This window comes from Macrobrachium nipponense, chromosome 34, assembly GCF_015104395.2.
Source record: "Macrobrachium nipponense isolate FS-2020 chromosome 34, ASM1510439v2, whole genome shotgun sequence".
Taxonomy (NCBI): Eukaryota; Metazoa; Arthropoda; class Malacostraca; order Decapoda; family Palaemonidae; genus Macrobrachium; species Macrobrachium nipponense.
Window position 1 is genome coordinate 32,993,553 of NC_061095.1, and position 27,092 is coordinate 33,020,644.

Consider the following 27,092-nt stretch of genomic DNA (forward strand, 5'->3'; position numbering starts at 1 on the left):
ATCTGAACCTGGGCAGAAAGGCAAAGTGGAGTGTTTACATCTGGGCAGGCTAGCCTACCCACCTGCCACACGGTAGTTACTGCCTAACCACCTTGTTCAATAATTTAGCGGCCGTAATTCCAGCTATGCCGAAAGTAATTCTTGTGTAAAGGTCCTCAGGTTTGTATAGTTAGGAAAAATACAATTTAATTCCAAAAATTGTGATTTCAATGATTGGTGTTAATTGAACCAGAATTTTATACCTTTAAATTCCGGTTTCTTGTTAAAAGGGATTTACATTTTTCTGGAGTTTTTATAGTGGCATTATTTGATTTGTTAATTACATAACCTCAGTACCATGGAGCAAGTGCCTTTAGCTCCTATGTAAAATTCTTCTGATTGGCATAATAATAATCTTAGTTAAATGTAACTTTGCATTTCCCATAAATCCATAATTTTTAATACTTTTTTCCCTTTTCTTTTTTGTTACTTGCATGGCACCTAGTCTTGTCAGAAGCCAGCTAATTTTAGAGTGAATGTTAAGCCTCACCCAGTGTCACGGACACCCAGTGTCACGGACACCCTGTGGCGGGATAACAAGCTAAAAAACAAGCTGGCAAAATCCCCCCCACATTAACCTAATCACTCTAGCTGCCAAATCCACCCCAGTCACTTTCCTCTTTACACTACAGCATACACGCAGGACAATTGACCTATACCTACACAAAAACAAAGAAAACACAAAACATATGTACTTACCAACCACTCCAGATACTCCAGGCTATCCTGTGCTGTCTGCCAGTCAAGGTCGCTGAGACACCAACAATAACCACCAAGAACCACAACCCAACAACACAACAACAAAACAACACCCAAGGACTACAACCCAACAACAACACAACAACCAAGCAACACAACAACATCCAAGGAACACAACCACAACCTCACACACCAACAAAAACTTAACAAAAGACCACTGCACAAACAACACAAAAATCACAATAGCACAGGCACAAAAACTCTAAGCGAACAACACTAACTCAACAACAACTAAACAACAACAAAACAAAACACAAAACTCAACCAACTTCAGTGCCTTCAATAGACTCCTCCAACACTACTACCTATCACAGGCTCTTACCCAAGACTAAAGACTGACTCAAAACACTCACTCAAAACACAGAACTCTGATCTCTATACAGCAGACAACCCAGAACTCACCAACAGCCAATACGTACAGTCGTTAACCATCCAATCACCAATTACTCTCTCTCTCTCTCTCTCTCTCTCTCTCTCTCTCTCTCTCTCTCTCTCTCTCTCTCTCTCTCACACGCACACAGATGTTGTCAAATGGAACTCCATAACTCCTCCATATTTCCTCCCCGTTACATTTGACAACGTCTCCTTACACTCACAACACCCACACTAAATAGCCTTCCGCAACACCCACGGATGCTCGGACGCAGGCCCCCTGGATCTGGTTTGAGGACCCTTATACACACACTCAGTTACACCGCCATCAACTTCTCCAAGATCACTTCCAGTCAGACTACCATTACCATCTCCCTCACTACCATCCTCCCAAATCCCATTCACTATCTCATCTACCCCCCCTTTAACTCTTGTCCGAATATCTCTCGTAACTCTGCTACCAAATCACTTACCTCATTTACACTCCTGCCAAACTCCCGAAGAGACTCATTCATACTGCCAACTACATCCTTACTACCTGATTCCCTTCCTGGTGAAACTTCACTAAACCCTGACAATTCAAACCCACACGAAGTATATGTATCATTCCTCCCCTCAAAGTCATCCGTATTACATGCCTTATCCACCATTTTTACCCTAACACTAACCCCTCTATCATGCAGCTCACGTTTCTCCCTTTCATTCCCTTTCCTCACCTTCTTCCGCTTTCTTCCATACTCAACCAACACCAACTGCCGATCTTCCAGACCCATTTGCTCACTGACACTCAGCTCACATTTATTCACCCTCAACCACTCACTCATTGCATTCTCCCGAACATACTGGGGTACTTCCCTCCACTTACGGAGCTGGTTATGGTGTGCCCTAACCTCATCCACACCCCCATCTACTCGCAATTTCCCCAGCACATAACTCAATCCACTTGGTCCCACTTCCAAAATCTCAAAAGGCCCTTCAAATTTCTCCCTTACCTTATTCACATTCATTCTCCCTTTCTCAACCACTTCTTTCAATACCTTATCTCCTATCCTAAAACTTTCAAACCTTTCACTCGCTTTCTTCCACAAATCTCGATATCACTGACAGACCCAACCGCGGCCTAACAATCCTTTCAAAATTCAACACATACTTACAAGGAGACATACCTTTACTCTTCTGCAGTGTAGCATTATATACCCACACTGCATGTCCTACATACATATCCCAATCATTGTTGCCTTTACTCATCATTCACAAAATCTCTGTCATTGTTCTAACAGTCCTTTCCGCTAAGCCATTCGCACTGGGCATATACGGAGTAGAATACACATGGACAATACCCCATTCCCTCAACATTTCTTCAAATTCCCACCCCACAAACTCAGGCCTATTATCACTCAACATTTTTGCCTGCTTACACACACACCGTTTGCAACGCCTCTTATGCACCCCCAACCCACTAGCCAACCTTCCACACATACTCACTGCTGCTGACTCAACAGAAAACACCGGTACATACACTTCCCTGTCATACACCCCTTCCTGATGCAAAAAGTACACTGTTTTTACAAACCACAAACCGTTTGCAACCCTCTTATACACACCCAACTCACGTAGCCAACCTTCCACACATACTCCCCCAAAACACACTGCCGCAACATACTTATCTCCAAGCACTTATCTTGCAATTCCTCAATCTCCTCACTCAACAAATCATTCTCACTTCTAGCAATAACAATTACCCCCACAAAGTTTGCTACAAATGCACTACAATCCTGAATCCTAGCTATTGTGCTACCCCTCTTACTAAGAATCCCATTTCCTATATCTATGCTTACATCATACATCCTCAAAAAATCCATCCCTATCAAAAAGCAAGCTGGCATATCATTTTCTCCTCTGATTATAAAGTTATGTACAACTTCCAAATCTCCTAACCTAACCTTTAACTGCACCTCTTCCCACACCAAAACACTTCCTTGTCCCAACCCATGTATCCTCACACTTGTACGCTGCCTTTTCACTTCCCAATCGCATCTCTCCAGTTCACTTACCACTGGCCCACTCACCAAGGAAGCTTGTGCCCCTGTATCAACCAAACCACAGTATTCATTATCATTTATTCTGGCCATCGCCACCATTTTCCCTTGTGTCCCATGCGCACACATTCACTGCCACGTCCACCTGGTTATCCACATCACAGTCATCCTCACCACATTCATCCTCACCACATTCATCCTCAGCTACATCCCCACTTCCGTACTCCTGATTCAAAACCCCTTCATAGTCCCCTTTCCTAACCAACCAATTACCGTACATCCATTTTCCCTGCACTGAATCCTCAAAACCCCATGCTCACTACCTGTACTTATCCTCCCTCGATATTCGACCGGTCTATCCCATCCATAATACAAAAACACCTTTATTGCAAACAACTCAGCTACTGCTAACAGCAATTTATGCAACATTTCCTCTTCCCCACCTTGTTCCTCCGCATATGCCACTCCCTTCTGCACCTTCCTCCCAATATTCTGACCCTTCTGCATCAACCTCCTCACTCCCGCAACTCATTCGCACTACCAGGTACCTCTTCAACAAGACCTCTCCCTTCCAAGTCTTTCAATGCCAAAAACAAACTTTCACACACTGTCACCCCCTTCAAACCTCTCTCTTACAACCAAACCCTCAGGCACCACATTTGGACCCCAGTTACTCTTCACGACACCATTGCCCCTACCATGCATCCTAGACATTGCATCAGCAATCACATTTTTACTTCCTGGCACATATTCTAACCTAAAATCAAACTCACTCAAATCTTTAATCGTCCTCGTGATCGTAGCATTCACACTCTCCTTCTTGATCATACACACTAATGGCCGATGGTCCGTCTGGATGATAAATTTTACCCCCATACAAAAACACTTTCAATGCTTTCACACAAAACCTTATTGCCGCAAGCTCCTTCTCAACCACCGAATACTGCCGCTCCGCTTTATTAAAAGCTTTACTTACATACACAATTACTCTCAACTGTTCCTCCCCATTCACCTCTTGCATCTGTGCTAAACACCCTCCCATACTAACCTCGCTCGCATCAGTATGCAGCTCAAGCTCACTCACATCCTCACTATAGTCTGGAAAAGCCAAGGTGACATCTCTAGCAGCCTCCTCTTTCAATCTCTCAAATGCTCCCACCATTCGCTCATCCCACCTTAGCATAGTAATACAATTTTTCTTCCCTGTCCATTCAGTCAACGGCTTCCCTATACCCGAACAATCGCTAACAAACTTCCTCCCAAACTCAATCAACCCCAGAAACCCCTTTAACTCACGCACGGTCCGGGGACGCGGAAACTCCTTACCTTTTCCACAAACTTTTCACTCTTCCTTATGCCACTAGCACTCACCTTATGACCAAGAAATTCCACTTCCCTTGCAATCACGAACACTTCTCCAGCTTCACTTTCACTCCAACCTCTTCCAACCGCTCTAACACCTTCTCAAGCAGCTCCATATTCTCCTCAACAGTTTCACTCGCAATTAAAATGTCATCTATAAACACAGTCACTTTCCTTCTATCAAACCCAGCCAAAACCCCATTCATTGCCCTTTGAAAGGCAGCAGCCGCGTTAGCCAACCCAAAACTCAACCGTTTAAACTGGAAGTGGTAACTACCGCTTGAAAAAGCAGTAAGAGGCCTGCTCCCCTCCTCAAGAGGCATCTGGTAATAGCCCCTTACCAGGTCTAATTTGGTAAACACTCATCCTGTGCATCTTGTACACACAGTCGGACACCACATCCATCGGAAATCGCTCCTTCACAGTCACTTCATTCACCCTCCCATAATCTACACACATCCGTAGACTCCCATCCGGCTTACGTACAGGGACTATGGGGCTATTCCAGGCACTCACTCCTCTCTATCACTCCCACTCTATCAAGCTCCTCACACTGCTCTTCAGTCTCTCGGGTAATAGGCGGGAAAAAGTGGCGAGGACGCTGATATATGGGGGTATCGTCTTCCAAAACTATCTTGAATTCGGGAAGCTTAGACCTCCAAAAATCCTCATCACCACGACTCAACGCACCCCGCCAATCCCACAACATCTGCATCAACCGCCTCCCCTCGTCGTCACTAACATTCTCATCGACCTTAACTCTTCCTCTCAACTCATCATACTCCCAATCATCACCTCCTGTCACGCTACCTGTCATCTCCTGTCGCACTTCAACATATCTTTCGTCATCTGTACTCACCAACATGTATAGCAACCCCACACAATCACCTTCATGTACGTTGCGTCTGCGCACGGGTTTCCTTTTTATTTCCTCTTTCTCTCTTCTCTTCTCGATTAGTCAGTCTTTCTTCGGTAGCTTGGTTTCATTTGAGGGGTAAAGTGTTATATGGGATAACCTTCACCTAATTGTTTGTGGTTGAGTTTTTCTTTTCTTAGGAACATTGGAAATTAATTTCCTTTCATTTTCCAGTCTCTCAGGAGTTTCAAAAGCTTGAGTATGAATTAGGACTCTGGGCAAGTTAAACACCACTTAGTTTATCTTACTTATAATTAGGAGTACTAGTATAACAGTTTTACACTCTACACAACACGACACAAGTGAAGTCTCAACCTAACTTCTACAATTAAGCTCCTCCTTAACCCTTTAACGCCAATTGGACGTATGAAACGTCGATATAAATTGTCTGTTGGGTGCCGATTGGACGTATGGTATGTCGATATAAAATTTTTTTTTTTAAATTCGCGGAAAAATAGTTGTAGGCCTACTAGGCGAAAACTTTTGAATCATGCGCCTTGGGGGATGCAGGGAGCTCACAGATCAAGGCGTTGTTTTGTTTACAATTGTTACGCAGGCGCGCAAGCGCGAATTTATTTCTTCTCGCACTAAAAAGTATCAGCGACACATCTCAGAAATTATTTAGTCACTTTGACATAATTTTTGCACCATTTTATCTTAGCCGTTACATGGTGTATTATATATGAAAATGTGCGCAATTTCATGTAGAATACAACAAAAAATAACCCATGGTTGTAGCTTTTATCAGTTTTGAAATATTTTCATATAAATAACGATAAGGGCCAAAATTTCAACCTTGGTCAACTTTGACTCTACCGAAATGGTCGAAAAACGCAATTGTAAGCTGAAACTCTTATATTCTAGTAATATTCAATCATTTACCTTCATTTTGCAACAAATTGGAAGTCTAGCACAATATTTTGATTTATGGTGAATGTATGAAAAAAACTTATTCCTTACGTCCTCGCGGTAACTCTTCCGAAAAAATCATAATTTTTTTCATGCGATTTTCGTAATGTTTGCACCATTTTAAATTAGCCGTTACATAAAGTTTTATATATGGAAATGTGCGCAATTTCATGTAGAATACAACTAAAAACAACCCATGGCTGTAGCTTTTATCAATTTTGAAATATTTTCATATAAATAACGATAAGTGCCAAAATATCAACCTTCGGTCAACTTTGACTTGACCGAAATGGTAAAAAAACGCAATTGTAAGCTAAAACTCTTACATTCTAGTAATATTCAATCATTTACCTTTATTTTGCAATATATCGGAAGTCTCTAGCACAATATTTCGATTTATGGTGAATTTATGAAAAAAAAACATTTTACTTACGTCCGCGCGGTAACTCTTTCGAAAAAAATCATAAATTTTTTCGTCCGATTGTCGTAATGTTTGCACCATTTTAAATTAGCCGTTACATAAAGTTTTATATATGAAAATGTGCGCAATTTCATTTAGAATACAACTAAAAACAACCCATGGTTGTAGCTTTTATCAATTTTGAAATATTTTCATATAAATAACGATAAGTGCCCAAATTTCAACCTTTGGTCAACTTTGACCCAACCAAAATGGTAGAAAAACGCAATTGTAAGCTAAAACTATTACATTCTAGTAATATTCAATCATTTACCTTTATTTTGCAACAAATTGGAAGTCTCTAGCACAATATTTCGATTTATAGTGAATTTATGAAATAAACTTTTTCCTTACACCCGCGCGGTAACTCTTCCGAAAAAATCCTAAATTTTTTTGTTCGATTGTCGTAATGTTTGCACCATTTTAAATTAGCCGTTACATAAAGTTTTATATATGATAATGTGGGCAATTTCATGTAGAATACAACAAAAAAACAACCTATGGTTGTAGCTTTTATCGGTTTTGAAATATTTTCATATAAATAACGATAAATAGAAAAAATTCGTCCTTTGGTCAACTTTAACTCTGCTGAAATGGTCGAAAACTGTAATTGTAAGCTACAACACTTACAGTCTAGTAATATTCAATCAACTGCCTTCATTTTGCAACAAACGGGAAGTCTCTAGCACAATATTTCGATTTATGGCGAATTTTTGAAAACAGCTTTTTTTTACGTCCTCGCGTTACGAATTCATGCATCATTTTGTGATAATATTTTCTCTGTGTTGCCTTGATCGTTTCACAATGTTTTATATACCAAAATGATTGCAATTTAGTGTAAAATACAACGAAAAAAAATTACCTCGTTAGCTTTAACCGTTTTGCTCACAGTGCGATTTGTATACAATTATATATGAAAAATTTTTTTTGTGCTGTCATATATCCCAATATTTATATATGATAATGATATTTTTTCATTTCTGATGGTTGCATACTAAACTTCAGGCAATGACAAAAAAAGGAGCCAAAAATGAACTCTTAATCTTGAAAAGTAAGCGTGCTGTGATTTTTTGAAAACAAAATTTTTTCCACTTCGGCGCTCACTCGCGAACGCCGCCGGCATACGGGAGACGATTTTTAACATACTGCTTAGGCATTTAAGGGTTAACTTCTTCTAAGACACATCTTACTACTTCTTGAGTGGCTTTTCCAACTTCCAGTGTCACCCTGTGTGAACTTAATTGGTTGTCCTACTCTATCGTAACCACCCATTGAAGGTATCAAAGTTCAGATTTTCCACTGGGGCTTGCAACTTTCTGTTTTGTTCATGAGACTTACCTGTCAGATATATATATATTGTTGTATTCTCCGAAGTCCGACAGAATTTCAAAACTTATGACACACGTAGTGGGAGGCCAAGTGGTTAGTACCCATTCCCGCCGCTGGGAGGCGGGTATCAGGAACCATTCCCATTTTCTATTCAGATTTTCTAGTGCCACTGTCTCCTGAGGGGAGGTGGGTGGGCACTTTGATTATATATATCTGCCAGGTAAGTATGAACAAACTTTATTGTAACATAACTATCATTTTGTTCAAGAAACTTACCTGTCAGATATATATATAGCTGAATCCCACCTTTGGAGGTGGGGAGAGACAGAATAGGATTTAGGAAACAAATTACATGCAGATGATTGACATCTTGGTTCCTTACCTGTTAGCATAGCTGACTTCGTGATTACTGTCACCCAAGTCTGCTTCTGCTTTACTAGAGTCTCCAGCAAGGTAGTGACCTATGTAGCTGGTGAGTTCTAGATGATCTGTCAACGGGGGCGTGACCACAATGTGACTAGACGATTTGACCATACTATGAGGGCAACGAAGCAAAAACCACCACCTGACCTAGCCTAACAAAAGTTAACCCCACATAACTTAGGCTAAAGAAAGGGAAACATAACTTAGGCTAAAGAAAGGGAAGTCCGCCTTAGACGGTCGACCCCACAACCATAAATCAAGACAATAAAATTAATAGCTCACCTAACCATTTTCTACAGGATAAGATGAGTGCTACTTCCTGCCCCCAAAATAGTGTCTGCGGAAACGTATGGCCTTAGCGAATAGCAGTTCTCGTATGTCGTCTTCACATCCCGCAGGTAGTGTGAAGCGAACACCGAGTTGCTACGCCAAAATGTGGCACCCAAAATGTCACTAGTGCCATGTTCTTTTGGAAGCTTACCTAGGTAGCGATAGCCCTCACTTCGTGAGCATTCACTTTGAACAGCCTCAGATCACTGTCTTCACAAGATGAATGCGCTTCCTTGATGGTGTCCCTCAAGTAGAATGCCAGAGCATTCTTAGACATCGGCAAGTCTGGTCTTCTTACCTCCGTCTTAGGATTTTGAAACTTATTTGCTATATAAGTATCCTGATTGTCTTTTGGTTCTTGATTTGGATTTGTGGCTAGGCACACGTTTTTGTGGACTGTTTTTGATTTTGGCTTGATTTTTCCTATAACTAAGATGTCTGGTTCTAGTTTTGCTAGTGTCAGAGTATGTTGTATGGAAGAGTGTAAGGTGAGGCTACCGAAGGCTTCGGTAGACCCTCACAGTATGCACGAGTTGTAGGGGACATGTGTGTTAGATTGATGACCGATGTAAGGAGTGTGAAAGTCTGTCTTATTCTGGTTGGAAGGCGTATGAGTCCTATGTGCGCAAGTTAGAGCGTGATAGGATCAGGAGGTCTTCCTCCAGGAGTGTGTCAGGCAGTAGACGTCAGGGCAGTAATGTTTCTCCTGCTAACCCTCCAGTAGAATTTGCTACCCCTAAACCTGTAGTGTTGCCTTCGGGCCCTGAAATGGTGTCTGTGGAGGGTAATGCCCTGTCAGTGATTCTGGATTCTCTCCGTAATCTAGAATCCAAAGTGCTCTCCTTGGAAAAAAGTGCAGTGATAGTGCCCCTAGTGTTGTGGAGGGGGCGTCAGATCGGCCCTATAATGCATCTAGGCCTGGACCTCTGCCGGACTCCCAGGAATCAGTGAGTGGGTAAGTCGAAAGCCGAAGGAGGGTTACGGGGGCTCCCCACCGATCTGGCGTCCCTTCGGCAGGACCTGTTGACGCTTCCCAGGCTGCCAAGGAGCGTGCTCGTGCGCGTATCCTTCAGGAGTGCTTCTCGTCCTCCGAGGCGTCCTCCCTGCGCAAGGGGTGGAGCTCTCGGACGGACTCTCGCCCTTTGAAGAGAGGCTTCAGAGAGGAGGACGCTTCACGTCCTTTCTCTCCTGCTGCTTTGTGGTCGTCTCCGGAGAGTTTCACTGCCTTTCCTCCGCAAAAGAGGACCAGGACGTCATCTGATGATGACGCTTTTGAGTGCCCCAGTCGCTCCAGGGATAGAACTGTTGCGGTTCCTGTGAGAAGGAAGAAGGCGTCCCCTCGCCCCTCGTCTTCTCACAGGATCAGCCCTTCCCCTGAGAAGGAGTCTTCTCCGACCAAGAAGATCATCCTTTCGAGGCAGCAACAACTTGCTTCGTTGCTTGCCGAGAGAAAGGCAGAGCCGCGTCGTCGGAGGAAGGATGATAGACTGCCTATCAAGAGGTCCAGACAGTCCCCCTCGCCTTCTCCTCGCTCGTCTCTTTCTCCTGTTTCGTTGCCCTCTGGATTTCGTGCGGCACCCCAGCGTTTGTCTAGAGGGCGCGAGGAACGTCTCCCCAAACGTTCTTCTGTCGAGAGGGAGGAACGTCTTCACGCTCGCAGCAAGGATTGTTTTCCTGCTCGCCAAGACGCTCCCCTCTCCTCTCTTCGTGACGCTCCGTATGTGAAGCGTGACGTTCGTTCTACTGCTAGGCAGGACGTTTTTCAAGCTGATAAGCTTGACGCTGTACAAGCTGCTTCGTTTCGTCAAGCATCTCGTCAAGACGCTCCTCGCTCGTCCCTGAGGGACACTCCGTATGCTGCCAAGCATGATGCTCGTTTGGCTGCTAAGCAGGACGCTCCTCAAGCTGCTAAGCTGGACGCTTTGCAATCTGCTTCATTACGAGCTGCTCGTCAGGACGCCCAGCGTGACGCTTTTCTGGACGCTTTTGAGGACGCTCGTCAGGAAGCTGGCATGGACGCTCGCCGACGCTCGGACGCTCTTCAAGACGCTTCTCAGGACGCCCGCCGTCAACAGGACGTTCGTCAAGACAACCGTCAAGACGCGCTTCAAGAGGACTTTGCAACTGCTCCTGAACCTTTGCAAGACGCGCAGCCTTGTGCTCAGAGCTCATCTGTTCAGCAGCGATCCTTATTGAAAGTTGGCCCTAAAGGTCTTTTACCTCTCCCATCGGTGGTCTCGTCTGTCGCTCCTGCGGAAGAGGGAGAAGTTAGCAGTTTGTCGGAGGCAGCAGATGAAGAGCAGCCTTCAACTTCAGCGTCTTCTGACTATCAGGTCTTGGCCCGCCTTCTCCGTGCTTCTTTTGGAGACAAATTCCAACCCTCAGCCCCTCGCTCTCCTCCTTCACAGTTATCTTCTTCGAAATCCAGTAAAGCTCCGGGATTCGTTAAGATGAAGACTTCTCTTTCTACCAAGAGAGCGTTTAAGAAGGTACATGACTGGATGGAATCGAGGAAAGCACAAGGCAAGACCTCTTTTGCCCTGCCTCCGTCAAGACTCAACGGCAAAGCAGGGATATGGTACGAGACAGGGGAGGACGTTGGACTGAGAGTTCCCTCCTCTGCCCAGGGCGACTTTGCCAGCCTGGTTGACGCCCCGAGGAGGTCTCTCCTTTCGTCGGCGAAGGTGTCTTGGACACCTTCTGAGTTAGATCACCATCTTAAGGGGGCCGGCCGGCTAATGCCCTTTTTTAAGGACAGGACTTTGATATTCATACCACTTAATAAGGTGACTTGGGACATCTCCAAACCGCATATGATTTTTGCCTCTGACCTTCGGTTTTGTGACGCCAGGGCGATTTATCCCGAAAATAACCATTTTTCAAATTCTATCTCCTCCCTTGATATTTAATATTAAGACCTGGGATTACTACCATATATAGACCTGATGTAGACCTCCAATCGAATGGAGAGTTTTTTTTTCTAAAAGTCATTTTTTTGCTAGATATGAATTTTTCAATATGGTCAAAAAATAAACCCTATAAATCACGAAAAAAAAATTTATAAAAAAAATACGAAACAAAAATTGGAAAAAAGGGCTCTATTTGATTGTTCTATAATGTCTTTCTGAGTTATATACCCAATTCCAATGTTATAGCTTTAAAACTAAGTGAGATGATAGATTTTGAAGGTCAATAAGTATAGTTTTGAGATACGGGCGTTCAAAGTTTTCCTTCGTATTTCTATAAAGACAATATTAATAAATAATGATTATTATGAATGTATATTTCTTTTTTGTGTATTAATAAACCAAAACTATTTTATTTATCATAATTTAATAATAAATGATGATCCCTTTGCTCATATACGAGCCTGGGGCACTGCTTGATCGCAGCCTGGGGCACTGCTTGAGGCAAGATGGGGCACTCCTTCCTACGCAATTCTCTCTCTCCCCTTCACTAACTCGGCTTATTACAGCGAATTTTCTTCTTCTGTGTGTTAGCGAGATGTTTTCCTTGTATTTTCCTCTTTGGCATGATGAAATTCTTGCCCGAAACAAAGATAAACAAACGTAATTGCAAGAGAATGTCAAGAGGTGAAACTTGAAGGCGTACACTTTTTTTACAAAGACAATTTAATAAATCATGATTATTATGAATTTCATATTCCATTTTGGGTATTAAAAAACCAAAACTTTGTTATTTATCATAAATAAAGATCTCTTTGCTCAAAGATCGTAGCCTTAGGCACAGTGTGACGTGTGCTGTCAAGCAAGACGGGGGCGTTACTAAGCAACCCTCCCCTCTCTCTTCACTAACTACGCATATATTATGATATTCTGTAATAATACTTGAGCGATTTTTCTTCGTCTGTATGTTAGCGAGATGTTTCCCTTGTCTTTTCCTCATTGGCATAATGAAATTCTTGCCGAAACATACATAAACATACGTGAAAGCAGGCGAAAGTCAGACGTGAAATGGAACGTGTAGACTACTTGACGTCTGTTATCGCACTAAACCAGGACCTGGACTTGGTAGCTTGAGCCTGAAGTCTCCTTCTCGACTCGGGGAATGTCTACAGATGCCATTTCTCCCAATTTCTTTGACAATAATTATCAAAATTTACAATAATAGAAGAAATATTGCATTTTCTTGTACGGATCAATGTTTTAGGCTTATTGAGTTACGTTAACTAATTACCCTGTAACTACGAAAGTAAGAGGAATTTTGACGAAATATTTCGTATACGTATTCTCAATTGCCATATGAAGCTCCATGAATTTTTTCATGACTTTGCATTTTTCGCCCTATACCTCCATATATAGAGGTTCCGGCCGGCCCCCTTAAAGGACTCTTCCGGACGATGGAGGTATTTAATTTTTTGGACTGGTGCCTGGGAGTCCTGGATATGCAGTCTTGAAGTCCGGACTCGATTAGCCTGGGGGAGCTGTCCAGCGTTCTTGCGTGTATGGACAAGGCCGTCAGGGATGGTTCGGAGGAGCTGGCTTCGCACTTCTGTACAGGGCTTTTGAAAAAGAGAGCGTTGTACTGCAACTTCACTGCGAAGTCTGTTTATCCCTCGCAGAGGGCAGAGTTGCTGTTCGCCCCTCTTTCGAGCCATCTCTTTCCCCAGGCTATGATCAAGGATCTGGCTGTCAGCCTGCAAGAGAAGGCTACACAAGACCTTCTAGCCCAGTCTTCTATACGTCCTGCAGTTCCTTCGACGTCTCTAGCTTCCAAGAAGCAGAAGCCCTTTCGAGGCGGAGCTTCCTCGAGACCGGCTCCTCGAGGAAGAGGCCTTCCCAGAGGCAAAGCCCCTTCCAAACTTAGGGGAAAGAAGTGAGACTTCAGTCCTTCAGTCACCAGTAGGAGCCAGGCTTCGTTCGTTTGCAAAAGCCTGGAGAGAGAGAGATGCAGACAGCTGGTCGCTTGACGTCATCGAGCGAGGATACAAGATCCCTTTCCTGAAGCCGCCTCCGCTGTGCACGACACCCAGGGATCTGTCACCCTCTTACCATCATGGGGAGCAGCAGATTCTGTACCAAATGCTCGAAAAGAGAGCGGTGAAACAGGTCTTGGACCTAGAATCCCCGGGCTTCTACAACAGGTTATTCCTGGTGCCGAAACAGTCGGGAGGATGGCGACCAGTGTTAGACGTAAGCAGTTTGAACCTTTTTGTGGAGAAGCAAAGGTTCAAGATGGAGACGCCTCAGTCAGTTCTTGGGGCCTTAAGACCAGGCGACTGGATGGTGTCCTTAGATCTACATGATGCTTATTTTCACATCCCGATCCATCCCCAGTCGATGAAGTACCTGCGGTTTGTCCTGAGAGGGAAAGTTTTCCAATTCAGGGCACTTTGCTTCGGGTTGAGCACGGCCCCCATGATCTTCACGATTTTAATGAAGAACGGGGCGAGGTGGCTTCATCTTGCAAACGTCAGAATCTCTCTGTATCTAGACGACTGGCTCATTCGAGCGTCTTCGAAGGCTCGGTGTCTGAAGGACCTTCACTCAACTTTATCTTTGGCAAAGTCCCTGGGACTGCTGGTAAATTTAGAAAAGTCCCATCTGATCCCGACGCAGTCCATCGTGTATCTGGGGTTTCAGATGGATTCAGTGGCTTTTCGGGCTTTTCCGTCCCAGGAACGTCAGCAGCAAGGCTTAAACAAAGTGTCAGCCTTCCTGAGGAAAGAAACATGCTCGGTGAGGGAATGGATGAGTCTGCTGGGGACCATTTCCTCGCTGGAGAAGTTTGTTTCCCTGGGGAGATTGCACCTTAGACCCCTCCAGTTTTTCCTAGCGTAGAGCTGGGAGGACAAGGAGAATCTTGATGCAATCTTGAAGATCTCGAGAGAGGTAAAGGATCCCCTAAGGTGGTGGCTCGATCCTGTAAAGCTGTCAGAGGGATTTTCCCTCAAGCTTCAGAGCCCTGACCTAGTGTTGTTTTCCGACGCATCCACCACGGGATGGGGAGCAACGCTAGGGGGGGAAGAAGTGTCAGGCACCTGGAGAGGGGAATAGGTGTCCTGGCACATAAACCTCAAAGAGCTGGCGGCCATCCATCTTGCGCTCCAGTTCTTCGAAGACCAAGTCTCAAATCGAGTAGTCCAAATCAACTCGGACAACACCACAGCTCTGGCTTACCTCAAAAAGCAGGGAGGAACACACTCTCGGTCCCTGTTCGGTCTAGCGAGAGAGATCTTGTTGTGGGCACAAGCGCGAGACGTAACGATCCTTACGAGGTTCGTCGCAGGTGTCGAGAACGTCTGTGCAGATCTCCTCAGTCGGCAAGATCAACTGCTGCCGACTGAATGGACTCTTCACCAGGAGGTATGCCAAGAACTGTGGAGTTTATGGGGACGTCCTCTGGTAGACATCTTTGCGACTTCGAGGACGAAGAGACTTCCGCTATACTGCTCCCCGGTGCTCGATCCAGGAGCAGTAGCGATAGATGCCTTTCTCTGGGATTGGAGAGGGATTGACCTATACGCCTTTCCCCCGTTAAGATCCTGGGAGAAGTAATGAGGAAATTTGCAGCATCAGAAGGGACGAGAATGACGTTGATCGTCCCCGTTCTGGCTTGCGAAAGAGTGGTTCACAGAGGTCATGACCTTCTTAGTAGACTTCCCGAGGACGCTACCCTCAAGGATAGATCTACTCAGACAACCCCACTTCGAGAGGTACCACAAAAACCTCCCCGCTCTGAGTCTGACTGCGTTCAGACTATCCAAAAGTTGGCCAGAGCGAGAGGCTTTTCAAGACCTGTGGCAAGAGCTATTGCCCATGCAAGGAGAGCTTCCTCTCTTGCAGTGTACCAATCGGAGTGGGTCACTTTCAGGAGTTGGTGCAGAAAGAAGGGCATATCCTCTACCACGACCTCTGTGAACCAAATAGCTGACTTCCTACTTTACCTGAGGAACGACTTGAAGCTGGCAGTCTCGACAATTAAAGGCTACAAAAGTGTGTTGTCTGCAGTCTTTAGACACAGAGGCCTGGACTTAGCAAACAACAAAGATCTTCACGATCTCTTAAGATCTTTCGCGACCACGAAGGTGCCTCAGCCCAAGTTGCCGTCATGGAACTTGGACGTAGTCCTGAAGTTCCTTATGTCCAGTCGTTTTGAACCTCTTCATGCTGCGTCACTGAGGGACGTTACCAGGAAGGCTGTTTTCCTAACTGCTCTGGCGACGGCGAAGAGAGTTAGCGAAATTCAAGCCATCAGCAAACACGTTGGCTTTAAGGGGCATAATGCCGTTTGTTCGTTAAGCCCGACGTTTCTGGCTAAGAACGAGAATCTGTCCAACCCTTGGCCCAAGACCTTTGAGATCAAGGGTATGGCTGAAATTATGGGACGCGAGGCAGAGAGAGTCCTGTGCCCTGTCAGGGCTCTCAAATTTTATTTGCGGAAGACGAAGGAGTGTCGAGGTCCTTCTAGCAACTTGTGGTGTTCGGTAAGAAGACCAGACTTGCGCATTCATCTTATGAAGACAGTGATCTGAGGCTGTTCAAAGTGAATGCTCACGAAGTGAGGGCTATCGCTACCTAGGTAAGCTTCCAAAAGAACATGGCACTAGTGACATTTTGGGTGCCACATTTTGGCGTAGCAACTCGGTGTTCGCTTCACACTACCTGCGGGACGTGAAGACGACATACGAGAACTGCTATTCACTAGGGCCATACTTTTCCGCAGACACTATTTTGGGGGCAGGAAGTAGCACTCATCCTATCCTGTAGAAAATGGTTAGGTGAGCTTTTAATTTTATTGTCTTGATTTATGGTTGTGGGGTCGACCGTCTAAGGCGGACTTCCCTTTCTTTAGCCTAAGTTATGTGGGGTTAACTTTTGTTAGGCTAGGTCAGGTGGTGGTTTTTGCTTCGTTGCCCTCATAGTATGGTCAAATCGTCTAGTCACATTGTGGTCACGCCCCCGTTGACAGATCATCTAGAACTTACCAGCTACATAGGTCACTACCTTGCTGGAGACTCTAGTAAAGCAGAAGCAGACTTGGGTGACAGTAATCACGAAGTCAGCTATGCTAACAGGTAAGGAACCAAGATGTCAATCATCTGCATGTAATTTGTTTCCTAAATCCTATTCTGTCTCTCCCCACCTCCAAAGGTGGGATTCAGCTATATATATATCTGACAGGTAAGTTTCATGAACAAAATGATATTGTTATGATACAATAAAGTTTGTTCATACTTACCTGGCAGATATATATAATCAAAGTGCCCACCCACCTCCCCTCAGGAGACAGTGGCACTAGAAAATCTGAATAGAAAATGGGAATGGTTCCTGATACCCGCCTCCCAGTGGCGGGAATGGGTACTAACCACCTGGCCTCCCACTACGTGTGTCAAGTTTTGAAATTCTGTCGGACTTCGGAGAATACAGCTATATATATATCTGCCAGGTAAGTATGAACAAACTTTATTGTAGCATAACAATATCATTTTGGAAAGCTGCTGCCTATTTTTAGTCTCGTTTTTCCAAACTGCTATTGCTGCAGTCTGTTCCTACCACACTTCTACCTCCTTCTGACTTTCATCTACCATAACTCTACCCTCACTCTACATATTTCTACCAGTGGATTTTCCTATCTAATTGTCCCTACATATTCTTAGACAGACTTCTGTTGTATTCCTAACAACACTCGGCCACCTACAGGCAGTATCCTCAATGCCTAAAATTATCAAAATACTTATACATAAAAAAAACACAATGTTGAAAGCAATTACAAATGGCAATATGTATAACAATGTTAGAACATTAGTTACTTGAAGGCAAATTATTCAGTAAAGTCTTAATGGTGTTGAGTTTGTTAATAACTAACACTCTGACAATACATATGAAAGTTAGTATGGTGAGTACTAACAAAACAATATTTACCATTGACATAATGGGAGAAATGTCAGACTTGTACACATGGAAAAAAATGATTAGCTGCTTCAAGTTTGTTAAATGATTCTAACTCAAGTTTGGACAATTTGAAATTTTTGACATGTTCAAAATGATTTTATGTGGCTAGATAAGTTTAAGGTGTAAGTAGCAAAAACGGTAGGCTTGTAATACAAATAATTCAAAATAATTACTTCACAAGATGTCACAAAGGATTTGATGTTATTAAACATTTTTTGAGATTGGTTATTCCTACAAGTGACCTTAGCTGTTACTTGATTCTGTGAAAAGACTAGCAACTCATATTACAATATTTGAGCTTTGAAATCATGATATATTCACAGTTATTCTCACCATTTCTGTCATTAATCAAATCATCTATGCAATACAATTTGTTAAGTGGCTCATAAAAACTGTATATTACAAACAAACTCATTGGCTTCAAGCATGATACAATCAACTAAATCCTTATCACTGAGCTGTACTAAAAGGAGTGAATTCTGTTGCAATGCAAAATGTACATTGTCTTGGTTCAAAACAATTGATTTGTTATTTACCAGCATTGGAAAAGGGTAAATGGATAGAAAGTTATTAACTTCATTATTGTTAAATGGTATAACCAATACAATGTGATCAGAAACCCTTTTCACTATTATTAAACTATAGTAAGTAAGGACATCGCGTACAAGCAGCTTGAAGTGGTGATCTAACATACACTTTTCTATAATGTGCTTTAACTCACTAGGACTGATAAGGTAAGGTGATAAAATGTTCTTTGTAGACATCATAATGGCATTCAAAAGTTCCTTATAGTTTAACAAAAATGACTGTTTCAGATTAATTGGTTCACAGGTTTTGATTTGTTTTGTTCATTGATTTCTGTTGTAATGTTCTGAGCTACATCGTTAACAAAGTCCTTTAGTTTAATAATCAACTTTTGGTTCCTGTTAGTTGCATCGATAACTTTAGTCATGATGGTACCTCGTTCTGTGGCCCACATTTCTAATTTTTCTATTCTAGCTCTATCCTTATCTACATCACTATCAGTGGCCACACCAAACAAAGTGTTTAATGCTGTACCTATAAATGGAAGAAGTGAACGCTTCTTAATTCTCTTAGGTAAAACCTGGCTGATATCCTCTCCAAGTTTCAACAAAAACGTATGATTTTGGTTGCTATCTATAACACTTTCAAGTTCGCATAGGATTTCTCGCAGTTGTTGTTTTTGTTGATCCACTGTGGTGATGTTAATCTTCACTACAGCGATGTTGTGTATCATCTTTACTTGACCATGATCCTTTAAGATTGCTCCCTTATTGATTTGCAAGAGGGAGATGCAATTATCACTCACTATGAGCCATAGTGAAATCCATTTCCTGCAAAATACATCCTAAGCAGTAAACCTTATACAGTGGTACCTCGAGATACGAGTTTAATTCGTTCCAGAACTGAGCTCGTAAGTCAATCGGCTCGTATCTCAAACGAATTTCTCCCATTTAAAATAACTGAATTTGATTTCATCCGTTCCGGACCTATGAAAAATCCCCAAACCATTGTAAATTATGAATAAAGATATGTTTTTAAATAACAAATAAACATGTATAATTAACAAATACATAACAAAATATGAAATAAAGAAATAAAAGAGTTATTTAGCATAATAGTCTTACTTTGGAGACAGACGAGTGCGGCTAACGAAGGTGAACGGCGAGGAGGAGGGAGGGGGGGAAGGGATGTAGGCACTCTAGAAACGTACGTAAATGGCGCTTTTTTAAAAGTTAAAACTATTTTCGTAACTTTAAAACTAAAACTACACTTTCCTTATTTTAAATGAAAGAAAAAGCTTAAAACAATGCACTTAACTTTAAACTTAAACTAAGCTTAACATTTACGTAAATTTAATTATCACTTGTTTTTGCCTTCTTGGCTGCACTTTCTGTACTTTCACTCGCAGCTCTTTTCAATAAAAATGTATCCAAAGAACTTTGCTTTTGCCTGCCTTTCAAAATGCTTTGAAAATGTGACAAACAAGTGTCATTAAAAAGCGCTGAAGCACGACCAGTTGCCACTTTTTCTGGGTGTTTCTTTTCAATGAAATTTGACAGCTTTTCCCACATTGCCAGTATGTCTTTAATTTCACCTGTAGAAATCAATTCCTCCAGCTCTTCCTCCTCCTCACTCGTGTTAATCTCTTCCAGAACCTTCGTGTGTTGCATCATCTGCAGCTCCTACAACTCCTCAGTTGAGAGTTCTTCCTCATGTTCTTCGACGAGTTTGTTGACGTCACCCTCATCTACCTCCAGACCCATCGACTTTCCGAGAGATACAATCTCCTCCAACTCTTCTTGCTCGGTCTCGGGCTCAAACCCTTCGAAATCTCTTTCTGCAACAGCATCAGGCCATAACTTTTTCCATGCAGAGTTCAACGTTCGTCTTGTTACCCCTTGCCATGCCAAGTCAATGATACGTAGACAGATCACGATGTTGTAGTGATCTTTCCAAAACTCTCGAAGGGTTAGATTTGTGTTTTCCGTCACTTCAAAGCAGCGGCGGAACAAGTGCTTCATGTACAGCTTTTTGAAGTTGGAAATGACCTGCTGGTCCATCGGCTGTAGGATTGAAGTCGTATTGGGTGGGAGGTAGAGAACTTTGATAAACTGGAACTCCTCCAGAATATCATCTTCAAGACCAGGTGGGTGGGCTGGAGCATTATCAAGGATGAGCAATGCTTTCATCGTGAGTTTATTTTCTTGCAGATACGTCTTCACTGCAGGGCCAAAGACGAGATTTACCCAGTCAGTAAAAAACTGCCGCGTAACCCATGCCCTAGCATTGGCGTGCCACATAACGTGCAATTTTTCTTCAGTATCTTGTGCATCTTGAAGGCTCGAGGATTTTCCGAATGATAAACTAGCAGTGGCTTCACTTTACAATCACCACTAGCATTTGCACATAATGCAAGGGTCAGATGGTCCTTCATGGGTTTATGGCCTGGCATCATCTTCTCCTCTGCTGTGATGTAAGTCCTCCGTGGCATTTTCTTCCAAAATAGGCCTGTTTCATCGCAGTTGACCACCTATTGCGGGATGTCTTCCCTCGCAACAAGCGCAGCGAACTTTTGGACGTACGTATCGGCTGCTTTCACGTCTGCACTCGCAGCTTTGCCATACCTCACCAGTTCTCTTCTTAAAATTATCAAACCACCCATGGCTTGCCTTAAACGCTTCTTCTGATGCCTCATTAGAAGGTGATGCTTCTTTCTTCACTTAAGTCGGCATAAATACTCCGTGCCTTCTCGTATATTACCATCTCTGTCACTGTATCTCCTGCCAACTCCTTCTCTTTCACCCACACGAGCAGAAGCTTCTCCATTTCCTCGTGGATATTTGTCCTTAATTGGGAAAGAATTGTGGTTCCTTTTGCTGGTGTAGCACTCTTGATGGCATCCTTCTGCTTCAATATTGTACAAATTGTCGATGTACTACGGTCATAGATCCTTGCAAGTTCAATGACTCGTACGCCACGCTCATGCTTTTCTATTATTTCTTGCTTTAGTTCTATCGACATCATCCTCTTCTTCCTGTCACCATTGTCCTTAGCACTCACTTTCTTCGGCCCTATGATAACACAAAAAAGTTCAGTAATCACGCAAAAATCAAGCAAAAAAGAGTACAGCGCACAAGATACACTTTGATTCAAGCGGGTAACACGTGCGAGTGAGCGAGAGATGCTCTCGGATGATGCTCGACCCTGCGCGCCAACTAGCAGGACACTCTGGAAACATGGCTCGTATCTCGGATTTGGGCTCGTTTCTTGAACGAAAATATGGCCCGAGCTCCGGCTCGTATCTCAAAAAACTCGTATGTTAGGCTGCTCGTTTCTCAAGGTACCACTGTACAACAATGTTATTGACCTGTTGCACTTGGTCCTATCTTTTCCTTAAATTGTATCTCGGAGTCACTAATGCTGATGAAGTATGGGAATCATTTACGTTACTGTTTTCCTTACTACTTGACTCCTTTAAATTCTTGAATTCTTTTAAATGTTCTTCTGACCAAATGTCGGAATGTACTACTTTAATATGGTTCCAATGTGCAACAGTTTCATTTAAAGTTGATTCATGCATTAGCTTAAATTTATTTAACTTTAACCTTTCTATTACTCTATATGGACCTTGGAATTTAGGACTCACTTTAACATTAGGTCCTTCAACTTTATGATTAAGCACATATACTTGTTGCCCTATTTTTAAATATGGAACTGTTGATTTCTGATTGTAATACTTACTAGACTTTTGATGTAACTCCTTCAATCGCGCTCTTGTACCTTTTACTGTCTCGAAAGTCCGTCATGTCTTCCACACAACGTAGTCTTCATAATTATAAGTATGTCTGGGTGGAGGTGCATCATCTAACAAGGTATTTGGCATTCTTTTCTGATAGCCATATAACAGAAAGTGTGGGGTTTTACCAATAGATTCATTTACAGTATTATTAATGGTGAACTGTACGTCTTCAAGAATTAAGTCCCAATCTTCAGTCTGTGGAGTCACTAAAGTTTTCAGTACATCCTTTATCTTACGATTTGTTCTCTCAACTGCTCCATTAGAGCTTGGTTTATAAGCTGTAACCTGACACTTGTTAATTTCATAAAACTCACACCATTTCTTTAAAGTGTCACTTGTAAATTCTCCTACATTATCAGATAATAATGTTTGAGGACAGGAATGTCTAGTAATTATTCTAGATTTCAGAGCTTCTGCTACAGTAGTTTCTTCTCTATTTCTCACTGGAATGATCTCAACATATCTAGTCAAGTAATCTATGAAAACTAATATCTGACGGTTACCTCTAGTTGCGTTTGGAAATGGACCTACAAAATCCATTGAAACTACTTGGAATGGAGTTAATTCTGATTCATCTGCGCCATCGTTGACTGTATCGATACCGGTTGTCACCACCCACTCCTTTCATAGGGTAGTTAATAATCTTCCTTCTTCGTTCCCATTTATATACCTTAGGAGTGTGAGACGTAACATGCTTACCGCGGTAATTGCTTGGGGGCTACGGCCGTTCGCAGTTCGTCTGCATCGTAGTTAGCTCCTTTTGTGCCCTCGCCCCCCTTTCTTAGGGTAGCTGGTAATTCCTCTGCGGCTCCCATTGGTTCCGCAGTTCGTAACCCGTTATTAAAGCACTATGTACCGCACAGTTGGTATTCCACCTGCACAATGTCGGCGCTAGGTGCTCCTATGGTTACTCGTAGTGACTTTTCTCTCTCCTTATTTTCTCAACTTTTTCCTGCTGCTTTCTGTTCCATCTTTAAGGGGTTTTCAAAGTGGTTTCGACCTTGATTCCGTGTCTACTGGGAGTACTTCTTTCCTTCACTTGCTCCGGAGTCCGGACTCTAGTCTAGGTTTAGTATTGGTAACGGGGGTTAGTTGGATTGCGTTTTGCGACTTCTTTGCTCTTTAGGGGTGTTGCTCGCCTATTGTAGTTGTCGTGATCTCGTGTCATAGTCACTGGCGAGTGCGGAGTTTCGCAGTCAAGTGAGACTGGTTCAAGGTTAGGTCATCGTCTTGGTTGGTACACGTTTGGCGCAACAGTATGGGAGTGACTCGCATGGGTGGGCGTTCATCGCCAAGGTATATTTGGCTCAGGCGTAACGTTATCGTCACTGGGTAGTAGGGTATGCACATTCTTTATAGTAATTCTGAAGCAAGTTTACATGCTTCCACTTTGCTCTACGCTTACCCATATTGCTTACATAATTTAGATTTCCCCTCTTCTCTGAAACTGAAAAAGGACCTTCAAACTTATAAGATAAGGAGGGACCTTTTTTCTGGACTAGTGCTAAGACTTTAACTCCTACACAGAAACTTGTCTCTTCCGCTCTAAGATCATGTTTCCATTTAGTCTCCCCTTGACTTCCACTCTCTTTCTCCTTCGCTAGTTGCCAAGCATCTCTTAAATTGTTTTTATATTACTCTAGATTAGTTGTGTAGTCCTCACTACCTTCTTTAAGCATTAAGTTACATTTTAGCATTTCCAAAAGACCTTTAGCGGTGTGACCGAAAACCAGCTCAAAAGGACTAAATCCTGTAGTGTCGTTTGGTGCCAACCTTAAAGCTAACAGAACAAATGGTAACTTTTCTTCCCAGTTGTGTTCAAAGTTACTACACCGTTTTCGTAAGAAACTCTTTAACGTTTGGCGAAACCACTCCACAATGCCTTGTGATTCAGGGTGATAAGGTGTGGAAGTTACGAGTTTAATGCCTAACTCTTTCATTCTATCCTTGAAATATTTGGATACAACATTACTACCATTATCACTCTGTATAGTACAAGGCAGACCAAACTTAGAAAAATAATCTAACAATCGTTTAACTACGGTCCTCACGTTACAGCTTCTTACGGGTATCGCCTCTGGATAGCGAGTTCGTCTATCAATGATTGTTAACAGATATATACTCCCTCCCTTACTCCTAGGCAACGGTCCGACCATATCGATAACTACATTCTCAAAAGGTTCGCTTACTGAAGGAATATTACACAACGGAGCTCTGGGAATTACTTGATTCGGGTTTCCGGCAATTTGGCATTCATGACAGCTTAAAACATACCTCTTTACGTTACTCCTCATTTTAGGCTACGCTACTCCTCATTTTAGGCCAAAAGTACGCCCTACTAATACACCTGAAAGTTTTATTTACTCCCAAATGTCCTTGCTCATCATGTGCTAACTTCAAAACTAGTTCAAGAAGCTTCCTAGGAACCACTATCCTCCAAGGTGTGGCTGCCCTCAGGCGTTTCCCTGTTTCTGTAGAGTGAAATCGACCTTATTGCTAATCTTGTAGTGTCAGTTTGGATATTGAGCCTACCTTGACTATGTTTTTCCTTTGTAAGATCAGTTGTGCCTGAGTAAAGGGTCGAACTGGACCGAAAGTGCTTGGCTATCTCACTTTTCATTTTATATATATATATATATATCCTATACTATATATATATCATTTCTATTATATATATATATCATATATGATTACATATATATATATATATATAATATATATTATATATATATCTATATACCATATATATATATATATATATATATATATATATATATATAGATATATATATATATATATATATATACATATATATATATATATATAATATCTATATATATATAATATATATATATATATATGATCATATATATATATATATATATATATATATATATATATATATATATAATATATACGTATATATATCATATATATATATATATATATATATATATATATATATTATATATATATTATGTATATATATATTATATTTATATATATATATATATATATAATATATATATATATATATTGCTTATTGCTAATTTTGTAGTGTCAGTTTGGATATTGAACCTACCTTGACTATGTTTTTCCTTTGTAAGATCAGTTGTGCATGAGTAAAGGGTCGAACTAGACCGAAAGTGCTTGGCTATCTCACTTTTCTTTTTTTTCCTTCGCGGCAAAAACCTTTTATATATATATATATATATATTGTAATATAAAAAAAATAATCTCTCTATGGTAAGGATTTACGAGGAGAATATATCAGGAAACAGTGACAACCCACTATAACTTAAAATGTACTTTAATAACAATTAGTAAGGAAATTAAAGTCACAAACAGAACATTAATTAAATTACGGACGTATTACACAAAAACAAAGATTCGCCATACAGCACTTCATCAAGACTACTCATCACTAATCACTGCATTTTACAGTATAATACCCGTCACAAAGCTTTACATCAACACAACATATAATTCACTGTAACTTCAAAAAGTTAGTGGCAACCAACGTAACATCACACAAGAAAACGTCCAAATGGATAAACAATACATTACCATATATTCCTCAAAACTTGATACACTATTATAATCACTTGTTTGTTTCAGCTCCCACGAAAATCATCGTTTTGGGCCTTTATATACCCGACTCACGCTAGACATCCATGGACCAAATATCATATTTTCGGTACATTATCCTTGGCGACTACCGCCTACACCAAGCGCTACTGCCATCTGTTGTCTAGTGTACACACTTTTTTTTGTATGCAAATATCAATTTTCAACCTTTTATGCAATTTTACATTCACTAAATCAATATTCCTTTACATTCCCCCCCTTTTAACTCAGCGGCTCTCTCCTCAGTCCATGCTGAATTTTCACTCTTACAGTCTTAAACATTAGCTACTTCCCTTCAGCAACTATCGGAGACTGCCACGTCGTTGGTAACAAGCACTTTCCTTTAAGTAATCAACAGATCTAGAGAGAGAATCTGCAATGACATTTTCTTTGCCTGCTATATGGTGAATATTCAGTTTGAATGGTTGCAAAAATAAAGACCATCTTAAAATTCTCTTATTGTTGTGCTTACATTTATTAATAAAGGTTAAAGGGTTATTATCAGTATATACATCTACTTCAAAGTTACTTCATCTCTAGCTCCATCCTATTTTGCTCAACTTCAGCTTCTACCTTCTTTTGCTCAACTTCAGCTTCTACCTTCCTAACCTTTTCAGCTCTCATTTTCTAACTTCTTTAGTTCAACAGCTTTCTCACTCTCCTTTTCAGCTCTCTCATTCTCCAATCTAACTATTTGCAAATGAATCTGCATCTGCTCAACACTCATCCCTTCATAAACAAGTTTGGACTTCTTTGGTTTAACCTTGCGTGACTTGGTTTTTTCACGTACGGCTTTGGCACCTTCCTCTTCACTTGCACTTCCCTCTGTATTATTCTCACTTGCGCTTTGCTGGCTATCAGTTTCTTGCCCTTCCCAACTCATTAGCAACAACCCTTCCTTATCAGACAAAATGCCTAAAATCATTAGCGCCTCACTTACTTTATTTGAGATTTCTTGCTTCCTTGCAGATTCTGATACTTCTACATTATAGTACCTAGCTAGAACAATCTAGTCTATTTTAGTTATACCTTCTAACTTTTCACCACTAGGACTACGTATGAAATCTTTCAAATCAAACATCTTTAATAACCTGCTCAAAATAACACAGCAAGACAAATATTATAGCACTAACACTATCACAACTCTCCCCCCTCTCTAAAGTACATGGAAGTACTGAAAAGCAATTAATAGTAGGGATACTTCAAGTTATGGTCGAATACGCTAGACATGAATAAAGCAAAATTAATAAGGATACGTTCGGGTTTCGTTCGATAGAATGAGTAAACA